This window comes from Anomaloglossus baeobatrachus, chromosome 5 (genome assembly GCF_048569485.1).
Source record: "Anomaloglossus baeobatrachus isolate aAnoBae1 chromosome 5, aAnoBae1.hap1, whole genome shotgun sequence".
Classification (NCBI taxonomy): Eukaryota; Metazoa; Chordata; class Amphibia; order Anura; family Aromobatidae; genus Anomaloglossus; species Anomaloglossus baeobatrachus.
The window spans coordinates 534,918,906-534,946,338 of record NC_134357.1 but is presented as its reverse complement, the minus strand read 5'-3'; the positions used below and the strand labels follow the sequence as shown (position 1 = coordinate 534,946,338).

General features: G+C 46.3%; 1 protein-coding gene across 1 annotated transcript in view; it reads right to left on the bottom strand.

Moving 5' to 3' along the window:
• The window catches only part of LOC142312172 (uncharacterized), a 197,891-nt gene that overhangs the window by 87,411 nt on the left and 83,047 nt on the right, over positions 1–27,433 (bottom strand). The window lies entirely within an intron of this gene.

Here is a 27,433-nt window from a genome sequence, read left to right as displayed (position 1 = left end):
GGAGCGGAGCCGTGTGTGTACGAGGTGTACGGAGCGGAGCCGTGTGTGTACTAGGTGTACGGAGCAGAGCCGAGTGCTTTACGAGGTGTACGGAGCGGAGCCGCGTGTGTACGAGGTGTACGGAGCGGAGCCGCGTGTGTACGAGGTGTACGTAGCGGAGCCGTGTGTGTACGAGGTGTACGGAGCGGAGCCGTGTGTGTACGAGGTGTACGGAGCAGAGCCGTGTGTGTACGAGGTGTACGGAGCAGAGCCGTGCGTGTACGAGGTGTACGGAGCAGAGCCGTGTGTGTACGAGGTGTACGGAGCAGAGCCGTGTGTGTACGAGGTGTACGGAGCAGAGCCGTGTGTGTACGAGGTGTACGGAGCGGAGCCGCGTGTGTACGAGGTGTACGGAGCAGAGCTGTGTGTGTACGAGGTGTACGGAGCGGAGCCGCGTGTGTACGAGGTGTATACGGAGCGGAGCTGTGTGTGTACGAGGTGTACGGAGCAGAGCCGCGCGTGTACGAGGTGTACGGAGCAGAGCTGTGTGTGTACGAGGTGTACGGAGCGGAGTCGCGTGTGTACAAGGTGTACGGAGCGGAGCCGTGTGTGTACGAGGTGTACGGAGCGGAGCCGTGTGTGTACTAGGTGTACGGAGCAGAGCCGAGTGCTTTACGAGGTGTACGGAGCGGAGCCGCGTGTGTACGAGGTGTACGGAGCGGAGCCGCGTGTGTACGAGGTGTACGGAGCGGAGCCGCGTGTGTACGAGGTGTACGGAGCGGAGCCGCGTGTGTACGAGGTGTACGGAGCGGAGCCGTGTGTGTACGAGGTGTACGGAGCGGAGCCGTGTGTGTACGAGGTGTACGGAGCAGAGCCGAGTGCTTTACGAGGTGTACGGAGCGGAGCCGCGTGTGTATGTGTATGGAGCAGAACCGCGTGATATATATATAAAGCACAACGGTTTGTCTAATCCAACAGATGAACTGCTACAAATAATAATTACAGTGGAACCTCGCTTAACGAGTAACCCAGTTAACGAGAATTTCGCTTAACAAGCAAAGCTTTCTGTAAATTTGTAACTTGGTTTACGAGAAAGCTTTGCTGTACGAGTAAAATACTCACCACACACACTTCCGGTTCCGTACATCCACCGCGCTCTAACCCGCTCTTGCAGTCCACACAAACACACACAAGCACGCACAAAACACACACAAACACACACAAGCACACTCAAAACACACACAAACACACACACACACACACATACAGTATTATGCTCACCTTACCTTCTGTTCCATCGCAGGGCCTCATGGTTCTTTTAGTCCGCCAGTACATCATAACGAGGGAGGAATCCTTGCGGCAAACTACAAGACCCAGGAGGCCATCGATGGAACGGAAGGTAATGTGAACATAATATGTGTAACTTCCGTATCATCGCCTGCCTCCTGGATCTGTATCCGCAGCATCACGACGAGGCAGGAACTTCGGCTGTCAGCCGCTACTCAAAGGCAGCGCGCTGGCCAATCAGAGGCAAGTGGCTCCTGCCTTTGACGTCAGCGCTGTGGGTGCGGAAGTTCCTCCCTCGTCGCGATGGTAACCCGATACACAGCCCGTACCGGCGAACAGCAAGTCCCAGGAGACCGGCGATGGAACGGAAGTTAAGGTGAGCATAATATGTGCGTGCGTACTTGTGTGTGTTTGTGTGTGTGTGGAATGACACACTAGGGGACCAGGATGGGACATTTAACAAGTTGTGGAACGAATTGTCTGCATTGCAATGATTTCCTATGGGAAATCTTGCTTTGCTAGACGAGTAACTTGGTAAACAAGCACAGTCCCAGAACGGATTGTTCTCCTTAACCAAGGTTCCACTGTATACAGTTGTGCTCAAGTCATTCCTTACACTGATCTGTCAGATCCAGAAAGAATAATATGAACCTGTTTATTATTGTAACTTAGATAAGTAAAAGAACTTTGTTCACACAGAGATTGTGGATTGAAAAATGCTGCAATGAATGGCAGATCACTGAGAATGGGTGTTGTTGGGTATTTTTTGGTAGGTTTGAGGAGAGTGTTGCCCAGATATAAAAAAAATAATGTGAAATATTCAATGCACATAGAATATTGCTTTTTATTTGCTTATTACAGACAAATGTAAGAGGAAAGAATTGCTGTATAATAGGAATCAACCAAGCAACCCCGTGTATAGAGACAAAAAATATATATTTTATAGGTTCAAAAATAAACATACATAAATAGATGCCACATGAAGAGTAAAAAGTGCAATATTAGGCTATGTGCGCACCAGAAAAAGGATTTTTCTCAAGAAATTTCTTGAGTGAAGGATTAGCGCACATTTGTTAAAAAAAACGCACCAATAACGCACCCAAAAACTCATGCGTTTCTCCCTCGTTTTTGGTGCGGTTTTTTTGCAGGTTGGTCCCTGCGTTTTTTAATGCTTTAACAGCAATAAATAATATAGATAATGGATAGATAGATAGAAAGATGGATAGATGAATAGATAGATAGATAAATAGATAATGGATAGATACATGATAGATAGATGGATAGATAATGGATAGATAAATAGATAATGGATAGATAGATGGATAGATAGATAATGGATAGATAGATAGATAATAGATTGATAGATGGATAGATAGATAAATAGATAGATAATGGATAGATAGAAAGATGGATAGATTAATAGCTAGATAGATTGATAATGGATAGATAAATAAATAGATAATGGATAGAAAGATGGATAGATGAATAGATAGATGAATAGATATATAAATAGAAAGATAATCAATAGATAGAGTCCCTGTGAGGACACACTGCAGTTCTCGTGGGCGGTAATGTGTTCATATTACCGACCGTGAGAAATGACCTGTAATTACCCCTGCAGCATCGCTCACTGCATTGACTATGTGTCAGACGCTGCAGGATGCAAGCGCCGTGGGACCTGCGTGGATTATGCCGGAGCTGTGTGTTGGGGGGTGGGGGGTAATAAAGTGGTGAAAGAGGAGGCTTTTTGTGTTTTATTTAAAAATAAAGGATTTTTTGGTGTGTGTTTATTCACTTTACTTACAGGTTAATCATGTAACCTGTCTCATAGACGCTGCCATGATTAAGCTAGGACTTAGTGGCAGCGATGCGCTGCCATTAACTCGTTATTACCCTGATTGCCACCACATCACGGCAATCAGGAAGAGCCGGGACTGTCGCATAATGGATGTGACATTCTCGGGGCAGCGGCGGGCTGATATTCTTGGCTGAGGAGGGGGGGCATTAACCATGGCCCTCGCCCTCCCCAGCCTGAGAATACCGGGCTGCCGCTGTGTGATTACCTTGGCTGGACGGTAAAAATATGGCGGAACTCACGTTTTTTTTTTCGTTTCTATTTAATGAATGTCTATGGTGCTGGATTCTGTCGCCATGCATTTGGATGGATTCCGGCAAGTTCTACTGAGCATGCTCAGCATGTCCAGCAGAACGTTCTAAATAGCTTAAAATCACTCCTGGTCTCTCTGTCTGTCGGTCTCCCTCTCTCTGTCGGTCGGTCGGTCTCTCTCAGTCTCTATCTCTCTCTGTCGGTCGGTCTCTCCCTCTCACCCCCTCTCTCATACTCACCGATCACCGGCGTGGCGCTGCACAGCTGTCACAATGCTCTGGCGGCTTTTCCTCTTTTGAAAATGCTGGCCGCTCATTATTCCATCTCGTATTCACTGCTTTCTCCGCCCACCGGCGCCTATGATAAGTTGCAGTCAGACATGCCCACACGCTCAGTGACATCTGTCTCACTGCAACCAATCACAGCCGCCGGTGCTCGGGTCTATATCGTGCAGTACAATAAATAAATAATTAAAAAAAGACGACGTGCGGTCCCCATTAATTTTGATACCAGCCAGGGTAAAGCCATATTGCTGAAGGCTGGTATTCTCAGGATGGGGAGCTCCACATTATGGGGAGCCCCCTAGTCTAACAATATCTGCCAGCAGCTGCCCGGAATTGCCGCATCCATTAGTTAGTCCCAGGACTCTACCCGGCTCATCCCGAATTGCCCTGGTGTGGTGGCAGTCAGGGTAATAAGGAGTTAATAGCAGCCCATAGCTGCCACTAAGTCCTAGGTTAATCATGGTAGGCGTCTCCCCAAGATACCTTCCATGATTAACCCGTAAGTTAAAGAAAATAAACACACCCGAAAAAATCCTTTATTTGGAATAAAAGACAAAAAAACACCCTCTTTCACCACTTTATTAAAATCCCCAAATACCACTCAAGGTCTGACGTAATCCACACGAGGTCCCGCGACGCATCCAGCTCTGCTACATGAAGCTGACAGGAGCGGTCACAGACCATGACCGCTCTCTGTCAGCTCCACGCAGCAACTGAACTGAATTGCGCTGTAAGCGGGGATGTGATGTCACTGAGGTAGTGCCGGTGTGTGTGGTGATGATGAGGGCAATAGTGACGGGGTGTGTGCAGTGATGATGGGGGCGGTAGTGCCTGCATGTGTGCGGTGAAGATGGGTGCGGTTGTGCCGGGGTGTGTGCGGTGGTGACGATGGGGGCGGTAGTGCCGGGGTGTGTGCGGGGATGATGGGGCGGTAGTGCCGAGGTGTGTGCGGTGATGATGGGAGCGGTAGTGCCGGGGTGTGTGCATTGATGATAGGTGGGGTAGTGCCGGTGTGTGCGGGGATGATGAGGGTGGTAGTGCCGGGGTGTGTGCGGTGATTTGATTTCTATGTGTATTATATATGTCTGTGTGAGAGTGTGATATGTGTTTTTACTTTCTGGTCATCTTCCTCTTCCTGTCATAATGACATCACTTCCCTGCAAAACGCAGGGCAGTGTTGATCATTATGTCCCGAAAAACTACCTGCGTTATTCCCTGCGCTATTTCATGATTACATTACAGTTAATGGAGTGAATAACGCAGTTAGCTGCAGAAAAGAAGTGACATGCACATTCTTTTTCTCAAGAAAATCTACAGAAAGAATTTTCTTGAGAAAAATTGCAGTGTGCGCACAGCTAATTTTTTCTTCCATAGGTTTTGCTGGGGGAATATCTGCAGAAAGATTACAACCATTTTCTCAAGAAATTTCTGCAGCAAAAACACACAGAAAGCGCGGGTAAAAACGCAGTGTGCGCACAGGGCCTTAAAAACATTTAAAAAACGTCACAGATTGACCGTTAACAAACACCCCAGATCTAGTACTATAATAAAATACTAGTGTGCTGATAATAAATGGCAAATTTGATACAAAAGGCAAACATGCAAGCACGTGCACAATTAAACCTGCATGAATATAACCCATGCCATATTAATAGGCTACTTTATCTGACACCACCAACCCTGTCTCAGTGTAGCACAGTGATGGCGAACCTAGGGCACGCGTGCACGCGTGCCAGACTGGGCACTCAGAGCCCTTTTTGATGGCACGCACGCTGTCGCCACACTGAGCCACTTAGCACTGTCGGTGTGATTGCGCCGGCAGTTCAAAGTGGTGTTTAGCAGAGGAGACATCTCTCCTCCCTCTGACACTCCTCCTCTCCTGGGCCGCAGGCCTGTTGCCTAGGAGACAGAGGAGCGTCAGTAGGCAGCGCCGGCGTCTTATGGCCGCGCGGGAACTGAACTGACTTAGGACCCAGCGGCGTGCAGCGGAGGAGCGGGGGCTTGAATGTGAGGGTTTTTTTTTTATTTTTAAGCTGTGTGCGGCTGTGCCAGCACGGGGGAAAACATGGAGAGCACAGGGCATGCAAACAGAGCACGGGGCATGCAAACAGAGCACTGGGCATGCAAACAGAGCACGGGGCATGCAAACAGAGCACGGGGCATGCAAACAGAGCACGGGGCATGCAAACAGAGCACGGGGCAAACATGGAGAGCACGGGGCAAAGATGGAGAGCACGGGCCAAAGATGGAGAGCACGGGCCAATGACTGCAAGGATGGGGGAAACATGACTGCAAGGATGGGGGAAACATGACTGCAAGGATGGGGGAAACATGACTGCAAGGATGGAAAACATGCAAGGATGGGGGAAACATGCAAGGGTGAGGGGAATCATGCCAGGATGGGGTACATTTAGCAGAAAGTGATATATTTACCAGGACGGGGGATACATTTACCAGGATGGGGGGGAAACATGAAAGGATATGGGGAAACATGCCAGGATGGGGGTACATGAACATGCCAGGATGAGGAAAAATGCCAGGATGGGGAACATTTATCAGGAAGGGTGACATTTATCAGGATGGGGTACTATTACCAGGATGGGGTACATTTACCAGGATAGGGTACGTTTACCAGGAAAGGGGACATTTAACAGCATGGGGGAAAATGCCAGGATGGGATACATTTACAATGATGGGGTACATTTACCAGTATAGGGTACATTTACCAGAATGGGGGACATTTACCAGGAATGGGGTACATGCCGGGATGGGGTACATTTACCGGGATGGGGAATATGCTGGGATGGGATACATTTACCAGGATGGGGCCATGATGGGGACAAATATACCAGAATGTAGGAAATATATATCAGGATGGGGGACATGTTTACCAGGAAGTGGCCCAGGAAGGGGGACAGAACTACACAATGAAGGGGGAGGGGAGCAACTCGTACGTCTTTATGGGATTTCAAGATGTTCAGACTTTGAAATGTAGATGTGAATTACAGGGTGAAATCTGATTGCATTCCATGCTAAAAATCTATGTCTAATATGCTGCAATTTTTTCCAGACAGATCAATCCAACTGCTGTGTCTGGAAAGGGCAGGGGCTCAGCTTCGATGTGTGGTAAGCAGGCATGAGTGTGATGCCCCCTGCAGAGAAGAGAAGATGGCTAAGGTAAGGTTACAATCAATTATTTACATAATAGGATTGGTTGGCATTTCGGGAAAAAAAATGGGTTAAGGGCTACAGTTTGGGCACTCGGCCTGTGAAAGGTTCGCCATGACTGGTGTAGGATAAGTAGTGAGCCTGGGTGGAGTACACTTAGCGTAAAGAACTATGGTGAAAATACCATCGGTATAACTCAGTAAGTCAGACCAAATAATTCCACCCTAGGTCCAGACCAAAAAAAAAAATGGCAAGTTGTTCTATAATCTAACTACCCACTGCCATGCAGGGAGAATGGTGCGTGTTCCACAGATCAGCTTACATACGGGGTGTTTTTCTCCACGCGTTCCGTCACCAGAGATGTGACTTCTTCAAGGGCCAAAAGGAAAGTGTGCAGTTGCAACCCAAATCTCAATATATTTACACCGTCTGAGCCAGCAATTTACCAGCTGTGCAAGATCAAGCCAATGCATGATGAGAAATGCTGAGCCGAAATCCAGAAATGAACAAGCATGTAAGACTGGAATGTGTACGCGCATGCCCAGTAGCAGCAAGAAGATTACACAATGTGACATGTCGGGCAAAAAAACAGGAAAGTACTAGTGATCGGAGCTAAAGAATATAGCATGCGTGCTCAGCATTAACAAAACATCCCCAATACCCAGGTACGTGCAGGATAATTACCATCCCTTATATAAAAGACTCCTCACTGTAATTGTTCGGATATCTTGTATCATCTCAAACAGGGGTACACAAAGCGCTATCCTCATTAATTCTTATACCAATCTGGGAGTCATTCTAAGTGCTTGTTTGAATCTAAAGTAGAAATTTTTTTTGCTACTGTTTTAATAATTTCGCACACAGATAACTAGACGTTCTCTCAATACTGCGCATGTCTAGTATCCTAGCGACGTAAATACACTGGATTGAAATCCAGAAGTGAAGAAGCTCACACACACAGCGCCTCGTTCAAATAGCCCCAAATAAAGAAAGTACTTAGGGCTGGAATGTGTGACACGTATGCCCAATAGTAGCAATGCGATTGCGCAATATGATATGCTATGCTGAGAGCAAAATACATACAAGGTAATTAGAATCCATTATAAAAGCGCATCTCACTGCACATGTTTGAATACTACACATCATACACAGAAATGAAAAACTACGCAAAACTTATTATCTCTAATACATGTCCTGATATTACCCTGAATGCATATTTAATTTAAAGAGCAAATATTTTTCGTTACTATTTAATATTTTAATAGCCTAATACAAAAAATGGCCAAGCGATTTATCAATATTGCGCATGTCTAATATCATAGCAACGCACGTACACAAAACAAAACAACAACCAAAAAAACAGAAGTGGAGTACCCATGCATGCAGCATATAATACATAAAGTCCCATCGGTCCAAACAACAGGGTGACATCGAAACGCAACATTGTGTCAGTCCTCTAAGAGGGGTCAATATTTGATTACCATATTCAATATTTGAACACGCATGGTGCAACAAAACAATCAGTCACCGCACGTGTCCAGTGTCTTAGCAAGCCAAGTTATCATCTAACTCTGTACATAACCTATTGGAATATTCACATAATTATTATGGGCTGGCCCAGCTTATACTTCCAATATTCTCATGGCATAGGTATTGATCTCTTGATGTATAAAATGTATGAAAAAAGTATATACAAAAGTCCCCCATTATAAACCAGTAGCATTCACCCATAACAGGAATATTTTCTCAGATTATCAGTCTTCAGAGAGGTGAATGAATATGCCCATCATGTATGTTGAGAGGACGCCACCCAAAGGCATTCTACATTTCTACTACCCCCATCGAACACTGTAGTAATTGTCTTGTATGTTGAAAGACCATTAGACAAAACATATACAGGAGATGAATGAACATAACACATTTATAAAATTGCACATTACAGAAATCTCTGTCACCCAAACCATACTCAACAAGGTGGTGGTGGTCAGATTAACCCCTTCACAACCGGCCGATTTTTCGCTTTCCGTTTTTTTTTTTCGCCATTCTTTTTCTGAGACACGAAACTTTTTTATTTTTCAGTCAATATGGTCATGTGAGGGCTCATTGTTTGTGGAACGAGCTGTACTTTTAAATTAAACCATCAGTTTTACCATATAGTGTACTGGAAAACGGCAAAAAAATTCCAAATGCAGAAAAATTGCAAAAAAAGTGCGATAGAACTATGGTTTTTGAGATATTTTATTCACTGTGTTCACTATATGGTAAAACTGATGTTTGGGATTGATGCCTCAGGTCAGTGCGAGTTCGTAGACAGCAAACATGTATAGGTTTACTTTTATATAAGGGGTTAAAAAAAATCGGAAGTTTGTCCGAAAAAAGTGTCGCACATTTTACGCCATATTCCGTGACCCGTAGCGTTCTCATTTTTCGGGATCTATGGCTCAGTGACTGCTTATTTTTTGCGTCTCGAGCTGACGTTTTTAAAGGTACCATTTTTGCGCAGATGCTACGCTTTGATCGCTTCTTATTGCATTTTGCGCAAAAGTTGTGGCGACAAAAAAACGTCGTTTTGGCGTTTGGATTTTTTTTTACGCTATGCCGTATACTGATCAGATTAATTGATTTTATATTTTGATAGATCGGGCGTTTCTGAACGCAGCGATACCAAATGTGTATATATTTTTTATTTTTTTAACCCTTTAATTTTCAATGGGGCGAATGGGGGGTGATTTGAACTTTTAGGTTTTTTTGTTTTTTTTTTTAATTTTTTAAAACTTTTTTTTTAACTTTTTTTTTTTTATTTTACTAGTCCCCCTAGGGGGCTATTGCGATCAGCAATCCGATCGCTCTGCAGTATCTGCTGATCACAGCTACAAGGCTGTAAACAGCAGATATGCTCTCTTTCTCTTTTGTTGTGCCGCTGGCACAGCGAAAGTGAAAGCAAGTCAGGTGTAGTACAGGAGTCATCACATGACCCTGTGCTACCATGACAACTGTCGGAAGTCACGTGATCACGTCACATGACATCCGGTATCGGGCGGTAAGTAAAGGTTTACCGCGATCGCGCTTATAATGGCGCTGTCACATATTGACAGCGCCATATAAGGGGTTAAACGGCACGAGCAGATAACGATTCTGCTCATGCCTAGCAGGCACACATCTCAGCTGTGAAAATCAGCTGAGATGTGTGCCGATCGCAGCATGATGCTGCTGGCAGACCGCGGGCAGTAACGTTATGACCACTAGGACGTAATTTTACGGCCCGCAGTCGTTAAGGGGTTAAAATGCACACATTAAACCCCTATTATTATCCTGTAAAGTCTCATAATTCGACGTGTCTTGTTGGTATAGAGTTATGTTTCACACAACTCAAATCTCCAAATTTTGATGCCAGCATCTTGTTCAGCAACGATTATAAATTGGCAACGATTATAAATTTTGATGCCATCGTCTTGTTCGGCAATGTTTATAAATTAGACCATGATCTAAAAAAGAGAAAGAGAGAGAGAGAACAGGAATTAAATATAGGGCATTGTTTTGTAAAAACCTATGTCCAGAAGTTCCTCATTAAGTCCGTGAGGGACCAAACTCCGTAGTTCAAAGATTTGTCTAGCCTCGCGACAAAGCAATTCCTTACTGATATCGCCCCCCGAGTGTTCGAGTAAACAGAGTCGATCACCATGACTTTGAGGGTTCCCGGACGGGCCGAATGAACCTCCAAAAAATGTGAGGCTTCTGAAGAGATAGCTTTACCTTTTTCTCTGTCTGTTCTGGCCATACCGATGTTTGATAGATGTTGCTGCAATCTTCTACGCAATTCCTGTGTTATTTTACCTACATACAATTTCGGACAAGCACAGATCAGTACATAGATAACATTTCATGAACGGCAGTTGTGAGACCTCCTAGCCTTGATGACTCTAGGGAAAATAGATAGTTCTACATGGTCAGAGGCTGTCATAAACGGGCAGACATTACAAGACCCACACGGGTACGTACCCTTCAGTCTTGTTCCTGAACCTGTTCTGATCGTTGGTCTTCTGAAATGACTATTCGTCAGGAGGCTCTTTAGATTCTCAGCTCGTCTGGCAATCAGCGTGGGCCATGTGGAGATATGCTGCACCAATCTCTCATCGCCCTGCAAAATTACCCAATTATGAGCCAACGGATATTCTCCCACTGTGTATTATAAGTCGTGATTAAATTCACAGTGCTGGCTTGATTTCTCTTCTTAGCAACCCAAAGCTCAGACCTGCTTTCATTTTTGGCAAATTGAAAGGCTCCTGACACGGTTTTTCGTGGATAACCCCTCTGACGAAGTCTTTGGTTCAACTCCTGTGCATGATGGTTATAGTCCTCCTGATCGCTACAGTTCCTGTAAAGGATGCAAACTTGAGTAGTGTAAAATTCGTGGCTGTTATTTTTCGATGGAGTGAAGTGACCAGATTAGAGTCACACAGGGAAATCTGTAGGTCCAAAAATTCCACCGAGGAATCAGAGATTGTCGAGGTCAACCGGATGTTGTAAGGATTAGTATTCAGCAGGGAGATAAATCCCTCACACATCTCGTGCGGACCTATCCAGAGGAACAAAATGTCATCGCTATAACGATACCATTGTATGACATATTTCCTGAACAGGTCCTGCGTGCGAACAATTGTATCTATCCTCCCACCACCCCATAAAGATATTAGCATATGCCGGGGCACAGCGCGCCCCCATCGCTGTGCCAGCCAGCTGTCTATAGTGGGTGTGGTCAAAAACACAATGACTCTTCTCCAGTACAAAGAGTAACAATTCCAGCACAAAAGTATCGTTGCCTCTGTCCCTGGATGTCTGGAGGTCCATAAAATATGCTACTGCTGCGATGCCCAAATCATGCTGTATATTCGTATACAGGGATTCCACATCCAAGGTGACCAGCAAGGTTTTCCTCTTCAATTTATCAGATAATGAATTGCCATAACAGGAATTTTTTATATATGGAGTAATGAGCTTGCTGTTTTGACCACTAGGTCAACAGGTTGTCTAGAAATAGAATGATTGTTCCAGCCTGAGTTCTTACAAATAAACATTTTCTTGGTTTCTCTATATTATTTGTTGAAATCCTGTGGCTATTTATGGTAATTTCAATTTAATATTTGCCATCTTTAGGAAGAGTCTGACTTGGATTGGGTCTCATATATTGTTTTTTTGGTGTTTTTTAACATATATGCACTTTATTGTATTCTGTGTTTTTTTTTTTAATTTTTGATACACAAATAAAATTGATATTATATATTTTTATCCTTGGAGTGAGTGCCTTTTCTGGTCAAGTACTTTTTCTCTCTAATTACATGCTTGGTTTTGTTTGACATGTGCACCCTCTTTAAAATTTGATATATATTTCCTTGGCTGTGCATTCTAAGCTGTTTCTGACATACAACAGCAACGACTGGGCAAATGACTGCAGAAAATAGTCACGGTAAATGCAGGGGCGTTCAAAAAGACCCCCAATCCCCGAGACAATCGGCCTACCTGGGGGTTCTGTTAAATCTTTATGGACCTTCGGAAGCATGTAGAAGGTAGGCGTAACAGGCTTTAGCGTGGTCATGAACTTTAGGTCTTTCTTGGTAATGATATTAGACTTGAACACATTATCCAATAATTGGTCCAGCTTTTTCTTAAAGATGGTGATAGGATTGGAGGGCAGCACCTGGTAACAAGAGGTGTTAGACAATTGTCTCTTAGCTTCCTGTAGGATAGCTCAATGGGCCTCAGAACTATATTTCCGCCCTTATCAGCCTCCTTTATTAGAAATGTATCATTCTTGCTGAGTTTATTCAAAATCCCACGTTCCTCTCCAGTACGATTGTCGCATCCACCTACTCCATCACTCAGATCCTGAATGTCCCTACATGTTTTATAAAAAAAATTTGAATAGCCGGGAACAACTTTAGTGACGGGGTGGCTTACGACAAAAGTCTGCCTGTAAATAGAGGTCACCTACCTGTTTCACAAGAAATCTCCTCCAACAGCTCCAGAAGTTCCCGGAAGGCCTCTCTCTCATCCAGAGGCATGGATTCAATAAGTGTTGGTTGACAATACAGGAGCTTAAAAGCAAGTTGCCTGCAAAAGAGGTAGAGGTCCTTTGTCAGGACAAACTTGTCAAATTGTTTAGTAGGGGAAAATGTCAAACCCTTAGACAACAGATTAATCTCAACATCCATAAGTTGATATGTAGACAAGTTGATAATCTGTACGTTACCTCTGCTCCCGGGATTCATTGTTCCTTCCTGGTGCTACTCGTTTCCCATCTGTGAACAGGGGACCACCGTTTGTATTTCCTGTTTCTTTTCTTTCGTGGCCCTACGCCGGCCCCTTCGGGTACGTTTTCGAGATCACTCACCTCTGATGATAAAAAAATCACTGGACGCAGATTCAGGTTGAAGGTTGTGGTTCCCGGGACAAAAAGATCACCTAATGCACTGACGCTGTGAGTGGCCCAGAATTGCGCCGAGGGGTAATCTCTCAGAGTATAGAAGTGGCTATTCCCCCATAATGGGAGTTCCACCACCACCCCTTCGAAGTGTACCACCCTCTTGGCTTGTCGCCAGACTAATCTTGCCAACCTGAGGAGGGGTAATTGCCGTGGTGTTCTCAGTCCATCTGATTCCAGAAAACCCACTAAACAATCAGTCTCAGCCGCGTGTGCCAAGTGACTCTCAGAGTTTGGCAGCTGACATCCAGGCATCCAAGTCTCTAGTGCTCTAAGCTGTCCCGCGAGGTAGTAGAGGAAGAACTCTGGTAAAGCCATCCCTCCCAGTCTTTTGGATCTCTGTAAAATGGATAACCGAAGTTTTGGTCTGGATTTCCCCCATATGAAAGAGGTAGTAAGCGAGTTCAACATTGAAAAGAAGGATTTGGGTACTGATACTGCACTATGTTGTAGTGTATAACTAAGCTTTGGAAGTAATATCATTTTATTAAATTTATTCTGCCAACCACTGACAGGGGTAGCTTGCGCCACAAGTTATATTTAAGCTTAACGTGCTCCAGAAGTGGTGTTATACTCGTCTGCAGGTCTAGTGTATGGTCTTTCTGTATGTGTATTCCCAGGTATTTAAAGCTAGTTACCACTTGCAGAGGTGACCTACCCTCCATTGAAATTTCAGACATATGCATTAATGGCATCATAGCCGACTTATCCCAGTTGATGCGTAGTCCCGAAAACTCCCCAAATGTATCTATAGTGTCAATAACCACCGGTAGAGTCTCTTGCACTCGATCTAAGAAGACAACCATGTCATCCGCATACAATCCTATTTGATCTGTGCGGTCGGCTATAGAGATTCCAGTGATCTGTGGATGAGAGCGGATTCTAATTGCCAAAGCTTCAATAACTAGTGCAAACAATGCTGGAGACAGGGGGCATCCCTGTCTTGTGCCCCGATTCAATGAGAAGGGTGTAGACATAGCACCATTGACTAGTATCCTGGCTGTCGGGTCCTATACAACATATGAATCCAATTACTGAATTTAGGCCCAAAGGCGAATCTCTGGAGGCAGGCAAATAAAAATGGCCATTCTACCGAGTCAAATGCCTTGGCCGCGTCCAGCGAGGCCAAGGCCCACTCGTGCTCCTGGACCAGTGTGCTATATTGCACTATGGACTGGACCCGTCTTATATTTATAGAGGTGTTTTCCCAGGCATAAATCCGGTTTGATCTGGGTGAACTATACGCAATATGACTGAATTAAGCCTGGACGCACCTGGTCTCGCCAGATCCTGAGGGGGGCGCTCTCTCTCACATCTCCCCAGCCTCTGCATGGCCCCCACGCGCACTCCCGGTCCCAGCCTCCGGCAGCGACATCCTTCCTCTTACCGGTCCCATGGCTCTACAGGCTTTGCTCCTGGTTTGGGTCCTGCTGTGCGTCCTGCTCACTCCAGGGTCGGGCGTCCTGCTCCAGGGGCTGCTGCAACCTCTTCCTGTCTCCTGGGCACACACAGATCTGCAGTAAGTGATTCAAGGCTGCGCGCAAGGCCACGCCCCCTTTCTTAAAGTGATAGCGCCCTATTAGCTGGAAGTGACCTCAGAGGTCACCTGTTACCATATGGGTATTTAAGTTCTCCTCCCCTGGCAGTAGGCGCCCGAGCAATGCTCCTACTAGTGCATTGCTAGTGTTCAGGCCCTTGAATACTATCCTTTGTATCCGTGCATCTTCTACCTGTTGCTAATCCTCTGTCTCACCATAGTGCCATCTGTACCATTCCCGCTGTGGATGTCACCGTACCATACCTACAGTAGACGTCACCGTGCCATACCTACAGTGGACGTCACCATGCCATACCTACACTGGACGTCACCGTGCCATACCTGCAGTGGACGCCATCAGTGCCGTACCTACTTTGGACGCAACCTGCTGTGAACATCTCCGGTGCCATAACCGTGTTCTGCCGGCTGCGGACGTCACACCCATGCTACACCTGGCCTTACAGAGACTTCTACTACTGGTTCCTGGCCGCCGTGCATCAAGGCCCTTTGGGGAGGCACCGCACAGTCCCTGTATAGGGGTTCGCTGCTGGTTGTCTTCTCAGGGGAGTCTGGTGCACGGTCTAGTGGATTCACCTCCGGATGCTCGCCGCTCCTCGGTGAGCGTAACAGTTTGCTCGGGCCATGGACTCCGCCGGGATCAAGGCTAACCCCCTGATTGACTTGCAACAGGAGCTCTCTCGCCAACGCGAGACCCAAGCAAGATTAGTGGCTCACATGAAGTCCGTGGAATCCCGTCTGGCATCCATGCAACCTCCGGATCCTCTGACGGTTCCCAACTTGTTGAACTACAGAAGGAACTATCCCACCAACATGAGGCTCAGAGACGCATGGCCGAATACATGGCGTCCGTGGATTCACGTCTGTACACCCTGCAGAATCCGGCCTCCTCAACAACCCCCGACTCTGCAGGATTGTCGACATGCATGTCTCCTTCTCGCCTGGCCTCCCCACCCATGTATGGAGGTGATCCCAGGTTGTGTCGCGGATTCCTAAACCAGTGATCCCTGCACTTTGAGCTGTCGCCTCTGCAGCGAGCGACTGACTGCTCGAAGATCGCATTCATCATGTCTCATCTGACTGGTCGGGCTCTGGCTTGGATGAATCCACTCTGGGAAAAGAATGACTCGACTATTCAAGTCCTGTCCGTCTTTTTGAATACCTTCCGTAAGGTGTTCAATGAGACAGGCCGTCTCTCGTCTACTGCCTCTTCGCTCATGAGAATCCGCCAGGGGAATCTCACTGTAGGACAGTATGCAATCGAGTTTCGCACTCTGTACTCCGAACTCAAGTGGAACAACGACGCTTTGGTAGCTGCCTTCTGGGAAGGATTATCAGGAAAAATCAAGGATGAACTGGCCGGCCGGGATGTACCTACCACCCTGAAAGATCTGATCTCTCTGGCTACCCGTATTGATCTCCGCTTCCAAGAGCGTGCCAGAGAAGTCACCCGGGCAAGAAGAACCCCGCGTCTTGCGCTCACCTTCCAACGACCAATGTCGCCTTCTTCCACCAGGCCTACTGCTCCGCTCGAACCCATGGAGGTCGATTGCGTCACAGAGTCCAGAATGCGGCAGAAGAATTGGAGAGCGGCAGGAGAGTGCTTCTACTGCGGAAGTGCCAAGCATCTGATTCTGGACTGTCTGGTAAAGCCGGGAAACTACTGAGCCTAGGGTCCGTTGGAGAGGCCACCCTAGGTCATGCCAAGTCCTCTCCTTTTCTCCATGTACCCGTATCCCTGTCCTGCGGTTCCATCCGGTTGTCAGAGTATGCGTTCTTGGATTCAGGCTCTGCCGGGAACTTTATCCAACAGTCTGTGGTGGACCAACATCAGATTCCCGTCCGATGTCTTGCTACCCCCATCAGTCTTTCTTCAGTGGATGGAAAACCACTTTCTGAACCCATCCGGTACATCACGGGGAACTGTGAAATGCAAGTGGGGTTGCTGCACTCTGAGACAATCGCCTTCCACGTGCTCCCTGGCATGGCTCATGCTCTGCTTCTGGGGATATCCTGGCTTCGGTCACACAAGCCAGTACTGGACTGGGATTCAGGAGACATCCTACAATGGGGAGCGTCTTGCCACAATAACTGCCTGAAACCAGTGCATCCTCCGCACCTACCAGTCGAACCGGTCACCCTTCCCAGGTTACCCTCCGCCTATTGGTCCCATGCTGATGTCTTTGACAAGAAGGAAGCTGAGACATTGCCGCCACACAGACCCTACGATTGTCCCATTGACCTGCTCCCCGGGACAACCGCTCCTCGTGGGCGCATCCACCCTCTGTCGCAAGAAGAGACCCAAGCCATGTCTGATTATATAAAGGAGAATTTAGCACGAGGCTTCATCCAAAAATCCTCCTCTCCTGCCGGAGCAAGGTTCTTCTTTGTGGGGAAAAAGGACGGGGGTCTACGGCCTTGCATTGACTACCGCGGACTGAATAAGATCACGGTGAAGAACAGATACCCGCTATCCCTTATACTGGAACTGTTTGATCGCTTTCGAGGTGCCAAGATCTTCTCCAAGTTAGATCTCCGGGGTGCGTACAATCTGGTCCGTATTCGGTCGGGGGACGAATGGAAGACTGCGTTCAACACTCGTGATGGGCACTATGAATATCGAGTGATGCCCTTCAGGCTCAGTAACGCTCTGGCGGTCTTCCAGGAGTTTGTGAACGACGTCTTCCGTGATCTTCTTTACACCTGTGTGGTTGTGTATTTAGACGACATCCTCATCTTCTCTCCAGACTTGCATACCCATAGAAGACATGTCCGTCTTGTCCTGCGAAGGTTGAGGGAGAATCGCCTTTATGCCAAACTTGAGAAATGCCTGTTTGAGCAGACCTCGCTACCCTTCCTTGGCTACATAATCTCTGATACCGGTCTGAAGATGGATCCAGATAAATTATCAGCCGTCCTGAATTGGCCCCGTCCGCAAGAGTTGAAAGCTATCCAGCGATTCCTGGGATTCGCCAACTATTACCGGCAATTCATTCCACATTTCTTGTCTCTGGTACGCCCCATATCCTCTCTCACTCGCAAAGGGGAGAACCCAAAGAAATGGACCCTGGAGGCTGAAGAATCATTCCTGTCTCTTAAACGGGCCTTCGCTTCTGCTCCAGCCTTACACAGACCCGACACTAACAAGCCGTTTATCCTTGAGGTAGATGCCTCCTCATCCGGAGCCGGTGCGGTCCTTACACAGAAAATGTCCGAGGGTAAGACAGTAACCTGTTGCTTCTTTTCTAAGGCTTTCTCCCCAGCTGAACGAAACTACTCAATTGGAGACCGAGAGTTGCTGGCAATTAAGTTGCAAAGAGAGGGTGAGGGTGCAAAGAAGAGCGACCAAGATTATTAGAGGAATGGGGGGGCTGCAATACGAAGACAGGTTATTAAACTTGGGGTTATTTAGTCTGGAAAAACGAAGGCTTAGGGGAGATCTAATCACAATGTATAAATATATGAGGGGACAGTACAGAGACCTTTCCAAAGATCTATTTACACCTAGGCCTGCGACTGGAACACGGGGGCATCCGCTACGTCTTGAGGAAAGAAGGTTTAATCATAATCACAGACGAGGATTCTTTACTGTACGAGCAGTGAGACTATGGAATTCTCTGCCGCATGATGTTGTAATGAGTGATTCACTACTAACATTTAAGCAGAGCCTGGATGCCTTTCTTGAAAAATTTAATATAACCAGTTATGTATATTAGATTTTATGACAGGGTATTGATCCAGGGAACTAGTCTGATTGCCGGATGTGGAGTCAGGAATGAAATTTTTTCCCCATTGGAACTTGTTTGCCACATTGGGGTTTTTTGCCTTCCTCTGGATCAACATGTTAGGCTACGGGTTGAACTAGATGGACTTAGAGTCTCCCTTCAACCTTAAAACTATGATACTATGATACTATGATACTATGAAGTTGGCCCTGGAGGAGTCGATATTTGCTGGAAGGGTCATTGCATACAGTTACCATCTATACCGACCACAAGAATCTGGCATATCTCCAGACAGCCCACAGGCTAAACCCCCGACAGGCCCGATGGTCATTGTTCTTCGCCCGCTTTGATTTTGTTCTGCACTTTCGTCCAGCCAAGAAAAATCTGAAGGCCGATGCGCTGTCTCGATCATTCCTGTTTGTGGAGCAGGAGGATGAACCTCGGCACATCATTGAACCTTCCAAGCTAATGGTGGCACCAGTTGACATGCACCACCTTCCTCCCGGTAAAACGTTTGTTGCTGAGGTCGATAGAGAACGTGTACTCCGGTGGGGACACTCTTCCGGAATAGCAGGTCACGTGGGTCAAAGGAAATCTCTGCAATTGATATCCCGGTATTACTGGTGGCCAGGGCTACAACAAGACGTCCAGGATTTCGTTTCATCCTGTTCCTCCTGTGCTCGGAACAAGGTCCCGAAGACTCTTCCAGTAGGTCCTTTGCTTCCTTTACCGGTACCATCCGCTCTATGGCAACATATCAACATGGATTTCATCACAGACCTGCCAAAATCGTCTGGCTACACAGTCATCTGGGTGGTGGTGGACAGGTTCTCCAAGATGGCCCACTTCACGCCACTTACCGGGCTACCGTCCGCTCCGGTTCTTGCTGAACTATTCATTCAACACATTTTCCGGCATCACGGCTTGCCTCTCCGTATCGTGTGCGATAGAGGGGTCCAGTTCACCGCTCGGTTTTGGAGAGCAGTCTGCAAAATGATGGATGTGAAATTGGACTTTTCTTCTGCCTACCACCCTCAGTCCAATGGGCAAGTGGAGCGCATTAACCAAGTCCTGACGAACTATCTTCGCCCCTTCATGGACGAACACCACAGCAACTGGTGCAAACTGCTTCCATGGGCCGAGTTCTCCTACAACAATCATGAAAGTGAGTCCTCTGCTAAATCCCCGTTCCAGGTAGTGTATGGACTGCGACCCAAAGTTCCAGGCCCTGTGATATGTTCTTCAGGCAACCCTGCAGCTGATGACCTCGTGAGGTCCTTCTCTGCCATCTGGGCTGAGACCAAGTCGGCTCTGGAACATTCCTCTGTCCGCATGAATAAACACGCAGACAAGAAACGCCTGGATGCTCCTTTCTTTCATCCCGGAGATAAAGTCTGGCTCTCATCCAAGTACGTCCACCTGAAGATGCCATCATACAAGCTGGGTCCCCGCTTTATTGGTCCCTTTGAAGTGCTCCAACGGATCAATGAGGTGTCCTACAAGTTGAAGCTGCCGTCTACATTTCGCATCCCAAACTCCTTCCATGTGTCCCTCCTTCAAGCCAGTGGTCCTGAGCTGTTTCCACAGTGCTCCTGGTGCTTCACCTCCTCCTGTCTGTGATGACGACATCTACGAGGTAAAAGCCATCCTTGTGGCTAAGGGGGTCCGAGGTAAAACCTACTATCTAGTAGACTGGAAGAGGTTTGGTCCTGAAGAAAGGACATGGGTACCTGCGGAGGACATTGATGCTCCTCGTCTCCTCCGGAGCTTCCTGAGGAGGGGGGGGCTTAAGGGAGGGGTACTGTAGCGCCTGGTCCCGCCAGATCCCAAGGGGGGCGCTCTCTCTCACATCTGCCCAACCCCAGCATGGCCCCCACGCACACTCCCGGTCCCAGCCTCCGGCAGCGACGTCCTTCCTCTTACCGGTCCCATGGCTCTGCAGGCTCTGCTCCTGGTTCGGGTCCTGCTGTGCATCCTGCTCACTCCAGGGTCGGGCGTCCTGCTCCAGGGGCTGCTGCAACCTCTTCCTGTCTCCCGGGCACACACAGATCTGCAGTGATTCTAGGCTGCGTGCGAGGCCACGTCCCCTTTCTTAAAGTGGTAGCGCCCCATTAGCTGGAAGTGACCTCAGATGTCACCTGTTACCATATGGGTATTTAAGTTCGCCTCCCCTGGCAGTAGGCTCCCGAGCAACGCTCCTACTAGTGCATTGCTAGTGTTCAGGCCCTTGAGTACTATCCTTTGTATTCGTGTATCTTCTACCTGTTGCTAATCCTCTGTCTCACCGTAGTGCCATCTGTACCATTCCCGCTGTGGACGTCACCGTGCCATACCTACAGTGGATGTCACCGTGCCATACCTACAGTGGACGACACCTGCTGTGAACATCTCCGGTGCCATAACCGTGTTCTGCCGGCTGCGGACGTCACACCCGTGCTACACCTGGCCTTACAGAGACTTTTACTACCGATTCCTGGCCGCCGTGCATCTAGACCCTTTGGGGAGGCACTGCACAGTCCATGTATAGGGGTTCGCTGCTGGTCGTCTTCTCAGGGGAGTCCGGTGCACGGTCCAGTGGGTTCACCTCCGGACGCTCGCCGCTCCTCGGTGAGCGTAACAGACGCCAGTATTTTGGTAAAGATCTTGTAATCCACGTTAACTAGGGACATAGGACGGTATGAACCGCAGTCTAGTGGGTCTTTACCCTCCTTCCTCAGCACGAATATACAGTTAGGTCCAGAAATATTTGGACAGTGACACAAGTTTTGTTATTTTAGCTGTTTACAAAAACATGTTCAGAAATACAATTATATATATAATATGGGCTGAAAGTGCACACTCCCAGCTGCAATATGAGAGTTTTCACATCCAAATCAGAGAAAGGGTTTAGGAATCATAGCTCTGTAATGCATAGCCTCCTCTTTTTCAAGGGACCAAAAGTAATTGGACAAGGGACTCTAAGGGCTGCAATTAACTCTGAAGGCGTCTCCCTCGTTAACCTTTAATCAATGAAGTAGTTAAAAGGTCTGGGGTTGATTACAGGTGTGTGGTTTTGCATTTGGAAGCTGTTGCTGTGACCAGACAACATGCGGTCTAAGGAACTCTCAATTGAGGTGAAGCAGAACATCCTGAGGCTGAGAAAAAAAGAAAAAATCCATCAGAGAGATAGCAGACATGCTTGGAGTAGCAAAATCAACAGTCGGGTACATTCTGAGAAAAAAGGAATTGACTGGTGAGCTTGGGAACTCAAAAAGGCCTGGGCGTCCACGGATGACAACAGTGGTGGATGATCGCCGCATACTTTCTTTGGTGAAGAAGAACCCGTTCACAACATCAACTGAAGTCCAGAACACTCTCAGTGAAGTAGGTGTATCTGTCTCTAAGTCAACAGTAAAGAGAAGACTCCATGAAAGTAAATACAAAGGGTTCACATCTAGATGCAAACCATTCATCAATTCCAAAAATAGACAGGCCAGAGTTAAATTTGCTGAAAAACACCTCATGAAGCCAGCTCAGTTCTGGAAAAGTATTCTATGGACAGATGAGACAAAGATCAACCTGTACCAGAATGATGGGAAGAAAAAAGTTTGGAGAAGAAAGGGAACGGCACATGATCCAAGGCACACCACATCCTCTGTAAAACATGGTGGAGGCAACGTGATGGCATGGGCATGCATGGCTTTCAATGGCACTGGGTCACTTGTGTTTATTGATGACATAACAGCAGACAAGAGTAGCCGGATGAATTCTGAAGTGTACCGGGATATACTTTCAGCCCAGATTCAGCCAAATGCCGCAAAGTTGATCGGACGGCGCTTCATAGTACAGATGGACAATGACCCCAAGCATACAGCCAAAGCTACCCAGGAGTTCATGAGTGCAAAAAAGTGGAACATTCTGCAATGGCCAAGACAATCACCAGATCTTAACCCAATTGAGCATGCATTTCACTTGCTCAAATCCAGACTTAAGACGGAAAGACCCACAAACAAGCAAGACCTGAAGGCTGCGGCTGTAAAGGCCTGGCAAAGCATTAAGAAGGAGGAAACCCAGCGTTTGGTGATGTCCATGGGTTCCAGACTTAAGGCAGTGATTGCCTCCAAAGGATTCGCAACAAAATATTGAAAATAAAAATATTTTGTTTGGGTTTGGTTTATTTGTCCAATTACTTTTGACCTCCTAAAATGTGGAGTGTTTGTAAAGAAATGTGTACAATTCCTACAATTTCTATCAGATATTTTTGTTCAAACCTTCAAATTAAACGTTACAATCTGCACTTGAATTCTGTTGTAGAGGTTTCATTTCAAATTCAATGTGGTGGCATGCAGAGCCCAACTCGCGAAAATTGTGTCACTGTCCAAATATTTCTGGACCTAACTGTATGTGCTTCGTACAAGGAGGCAGGTAGAGAGTCGCCGGCTGAAAAATGTGAGAAAACCTCTAAAAGAATCGGGGCCAATACGTCACAATATTTACTATAGAATTCTATGGGAAGGCCATCTGGACCCGGAGATTTCCCCCTAGCCATATCCGAGATGGCAGTAATCACTTCATCCAGTGTGATGTCTGCCTCCAGAGACTCCCGTTGTGATCCACTCAAAGTGGTAAACTCCAAATCCGACAAATATGTCACGCAACTTTGAACTCCATGAGGATTTCTAGAAGTGTATAGGGTTTTATAGTATTCACAAAAGCACTCTAAAATCTTCAGGGGCTGTAGCTATTGAGCCATCCATCCACCGTATACCCAATATTGTATTTGAAGTGTTGTGTTGCCTAACCATATATGCCAATAATTTACTGGATTGATTTCCAAGCTCAAAATATGATTGTCAGGTAAAGAACAATTTGTGTTTGGACTTGGTCTCAGAGTGCTGCATATATAACCTATATGATTGCATCTAGGCCGCCCTATTTCCATCGGTTGGGGCAGATATATATATATTGCCTCTGAGTCCCTAAGTCTCCCCTCTACTATATCATCCTCAGTTTTAGTCACTTTTAAGATATGTTGTGGTTGAAGACAAACACCCTTTAAGGTAGGCTTTAAGAGTGTCCCACACCAAGTTAATATTCCAGGGTTTAGGGTGGGCTTCCATGAAATCCTCTATTTGGGTCAGAGTTCTATCACTTTGATCTATTAGTTTCAGCCAAAAGGGGTTTAACTTCCAAAAGGGTTTACCAACACCTTGGTTAGTCTTCATAGTAAGAATCACTGGGTTGTGATCTGATATGCCCCTGACCCCGTGTACCACGTCATCCACCCAGGTTGCAATATTGCTCAACCCAAAAATATAATCCAGTCGGGACAGCATGCGTCTAGTAGAAGAATGACATTTATATTCTCGGGTATTAGGATGCCGGAGTCGCCAAAGGTCAATCCACCCACCTCCCTTCGCGCATTGCTGCAAATCAGTCAAGTGTGTGGCCGAATGTTGTCCCCCTCCAGCCATCCGAAACCTGTCCTGCTCCTCATTCATCACAAGATTAAAATCCCCCATACATAACACATACGCATCTGGATAATTGAGGGCAAAGCTCAGTACTTGTTTAAGAATGGAGATGCGAGCTGGCGGGGGGTTGTAAATACATAACAGCACAATCTCTAGAGTTTATAGATGCATATATAAACACAAATCGCCCCTCCAGGTCACACCTCACCACCTTCACTTCCCAACGGATATATCTATGGACCAATAGAGTGACACCCCTGGAGTAGCTGGTGTTGAATTCATGTGCCGACCATTGTACCCACGGTTTGTTTACTAGTCTGGCTGTGTCCCGTGTGAGGTGAGTCTAGAGTACCACCAGTTGGGCCTTGACTTGCTTAATTTGGGAGAATACCTTAATACGTTTTTTGGGCGATTTAAGGCCTCTGACATTCCAGGTCATAAATATCAGCTCTGACCCCATATCACATAGATCTTTTTATAGAACCAGGATCCCAGGTGTAAGACGCTTTCTGCCCTGCAATTAAGTGTGGTTAACCCTCCAACAGTAATAAGCCTGTCTCTGTAAAGAAATAAAGTTAATGCAATTGCAGCTGTAAACATAAAGAACCAATATCGAACTTCAGGACCTTTCCGATAAGTCCTGTAAAACATTTCAAACATCAATGGGGATACCACCATTGAATACAGTGTCCTGGTATAGGTGGTATGAGGGTGCACAAGATAGGGCTCCCATTTCACAAGAACCAATTCCTGGCCAATTCCTCCATCACTCGAGGCATGGGGAAGTCCCATCTGTCTCCAAAGGGGGCTTCAAGCAACCATGGAAGAAGAGGGTCGCCAGGGGGCACAGAAAATGTCACCTAGGAAGTAATCTCATTGCTTCTGCCCCTTAGGTTTCGTGTGTACCTGTAGCCAGTCCTCAGCCTCAGCAGGTGTAGTAAAAAACAGAGACGACCCTTCATGCACTATGCGGAGCCGGGCAGGGTACAGCATAGAGTAGATGATGTTCCGCTCCCTTAATTTCTTCTTCACCTCCATGAAGTGGGCCCTCTGTTTCTGGAGGTCCACCGAAAAGTCCGGAAAGATCGAGAGCGCAGCATTATTGAACTTGAGTGGGCTCTTCTGTCGGGCCAGACGGAGTGCTGTGTCTCTATCTCTGTTGTTGAGCATCCTTGCTAAAAAGGGACGTGGTGGCGCACCTGGAATAGGAGGGCTCGTTGGAACTCTGTGCGCCACCTTTTGGGGTGGCATTTCTCTTGGCTTTAGGGGCATCTTCCTTACCACCCCTTGTGAACTCCTTAAGTTTGTCAATAGCTCCACTTTGTTTAGGGGGACTCATATTGATACACTGGGGATTTGCTGATTCTGCACCCCTCTCTTATCGTGCCCCCGTGCGTCTGAGTCTGCGCCTTTATGACGTATATTTAGTAATATGTCTGTCTCCTCTTCCTCACCACGTCCAGAGAGCCAGAAAACAGCCACTTATATGGCGGATAATAAGAATGAAGGGAGTCCGAGGGCAGCACAGCATTCAGGGTGTATTTATCAGGATGATGCAGGCCTGCGCAGCATGGGGACTTCAATATGTGCCACTTATTTGTTTTCATGTGTCAGGGAGAATCTGCAGGGCCTGTGTTTCAAGGAACACACTCCAGACCCTCCAGCACTCTATGGGTTAAAGTTTCCTACACAGCCGCTGGCCCCTTAATGGGCTGCTGCTCACTGACTGCCAGTTACACAGCTAAGGGAGAATTAACTTCCCTGTGCTCACCGCTCCAGGGTCTTCACCTCTGGCCATAAATCTGTCACTCCTCACTGCTCTCCGGAGTCATGCTCTGCTGCTCACTGTGAAAATGCAGGCTGTAGGGAAGATGGCTGCTGCTCCACACTCTCCAGCGTCAGGAGATCCAGCAACGCCGTGCAAGAGTCAAGGAATAGCTCCAGTGGGAATCGCCAGCCTCCAGATGGTGTTTCCTGTCACAGCAGCAGGTCAGTGAGTAAATGGGTCAGGTAACCGGGTGTATATGGCCAGGATAAGATCAGGATTATAGGAGCTCTCTTCCCAGGAGTCCTCTCTGGTCGGCTACATCGCCCCGTCCCCGAGTCTTTCTTTGATTACGAAAGTGTGACCATTTATAAATCAGGTTTCTCTCAAAATCGGTTTTATCCCGGACCAATTTCTTTTTCTTGCCCTGAATAATATCCTTTTCATATATTTCAATAGTATCCTTGAGCCTTTTCTGAAATGGCTCAAACACATTCTTGGAATCAAATTTATTCAAAAGTTCCTCCCTAGATTTAATTTCTTTTTTGAGATGTGTGAACTTTGTTCACACACAGATTGTGGATTGAAAAATGCTGCAATGAATGGCAGATCACTGAGAATGGACGTTAGGAAATAGAGGAGTACTTGTTGGGTATTTTTTGGGAGGTTTGAGGAAAGTGTTGTAATACTCGCCCAGATATAAAAAAAAAATAATGTGAAATATTCAATGCACATAGAATATTGCTTTTTATTTGATTACATAACAGATGTCTATTAGTAACAGCATATTTTACTATTGATACCGGCAAATATTATTAATCTTATTATACATTCTTCATTGCTTTCCCTTTTATTTGTACTTTGGTTGTCTTTGTTTCTTGTACAATTTGTCAAAATATATGTTTTCTCTCCTTATGAGATTTTCCTGGTGTTCAACAAAATATGAAGTTCAAGTCATTCACTTATCTTGTATATGGCTTCTCCCTCTGTGAGATTTGTGATGTTCAAAAAGAAAACATTTCTCAGTAAAACATTTTCAATTCTGAACATGAAAAAGGCTTCGTCCCATATGTATTTTCTGGTGTTCAGCAAGATATTTTTTACCTGCAAAACATTTCCCATATTCTGAACATTAAAAACGCTTCTCCGCAGTATGAGTTCTTTGATGTGAAATAAGCTCTGCTTTTCTTGTAAAACATTCCCCACAATCTGAACATGAAAATGGTTTCTCTTTCTCCTCTGAGTGAGCTTTGTGATGTGTAATAAAACATTATTGATTTGAAAAACATTTTCCACATTCAGAACATGAATATGGCTTCTCCCCTGTGTGAATTCTCTAATGAATTACAATATCTGACTTCCGTGTAAAACATTTCTCACATTCTGAAAATGAAAATGGCTTCACACCTGTGTGATTTCTCTGATAAGTTACAGGATCTGCATTTTAATCTTAATTGTGTCTTTACTACGACTGTCTCTGTTATGCGTTTCTTATATAGTTTGTTAAAATATATGGTTTCTTTCCCTGTTAGATTTTCTTGGTGTCCAACAAAATATGAAGTTTAAGTAAAACAGTTATTTTCTATATGGCTTTTCCCCATGTGAGATTTTTGATGTTCAAGAAGATTACAA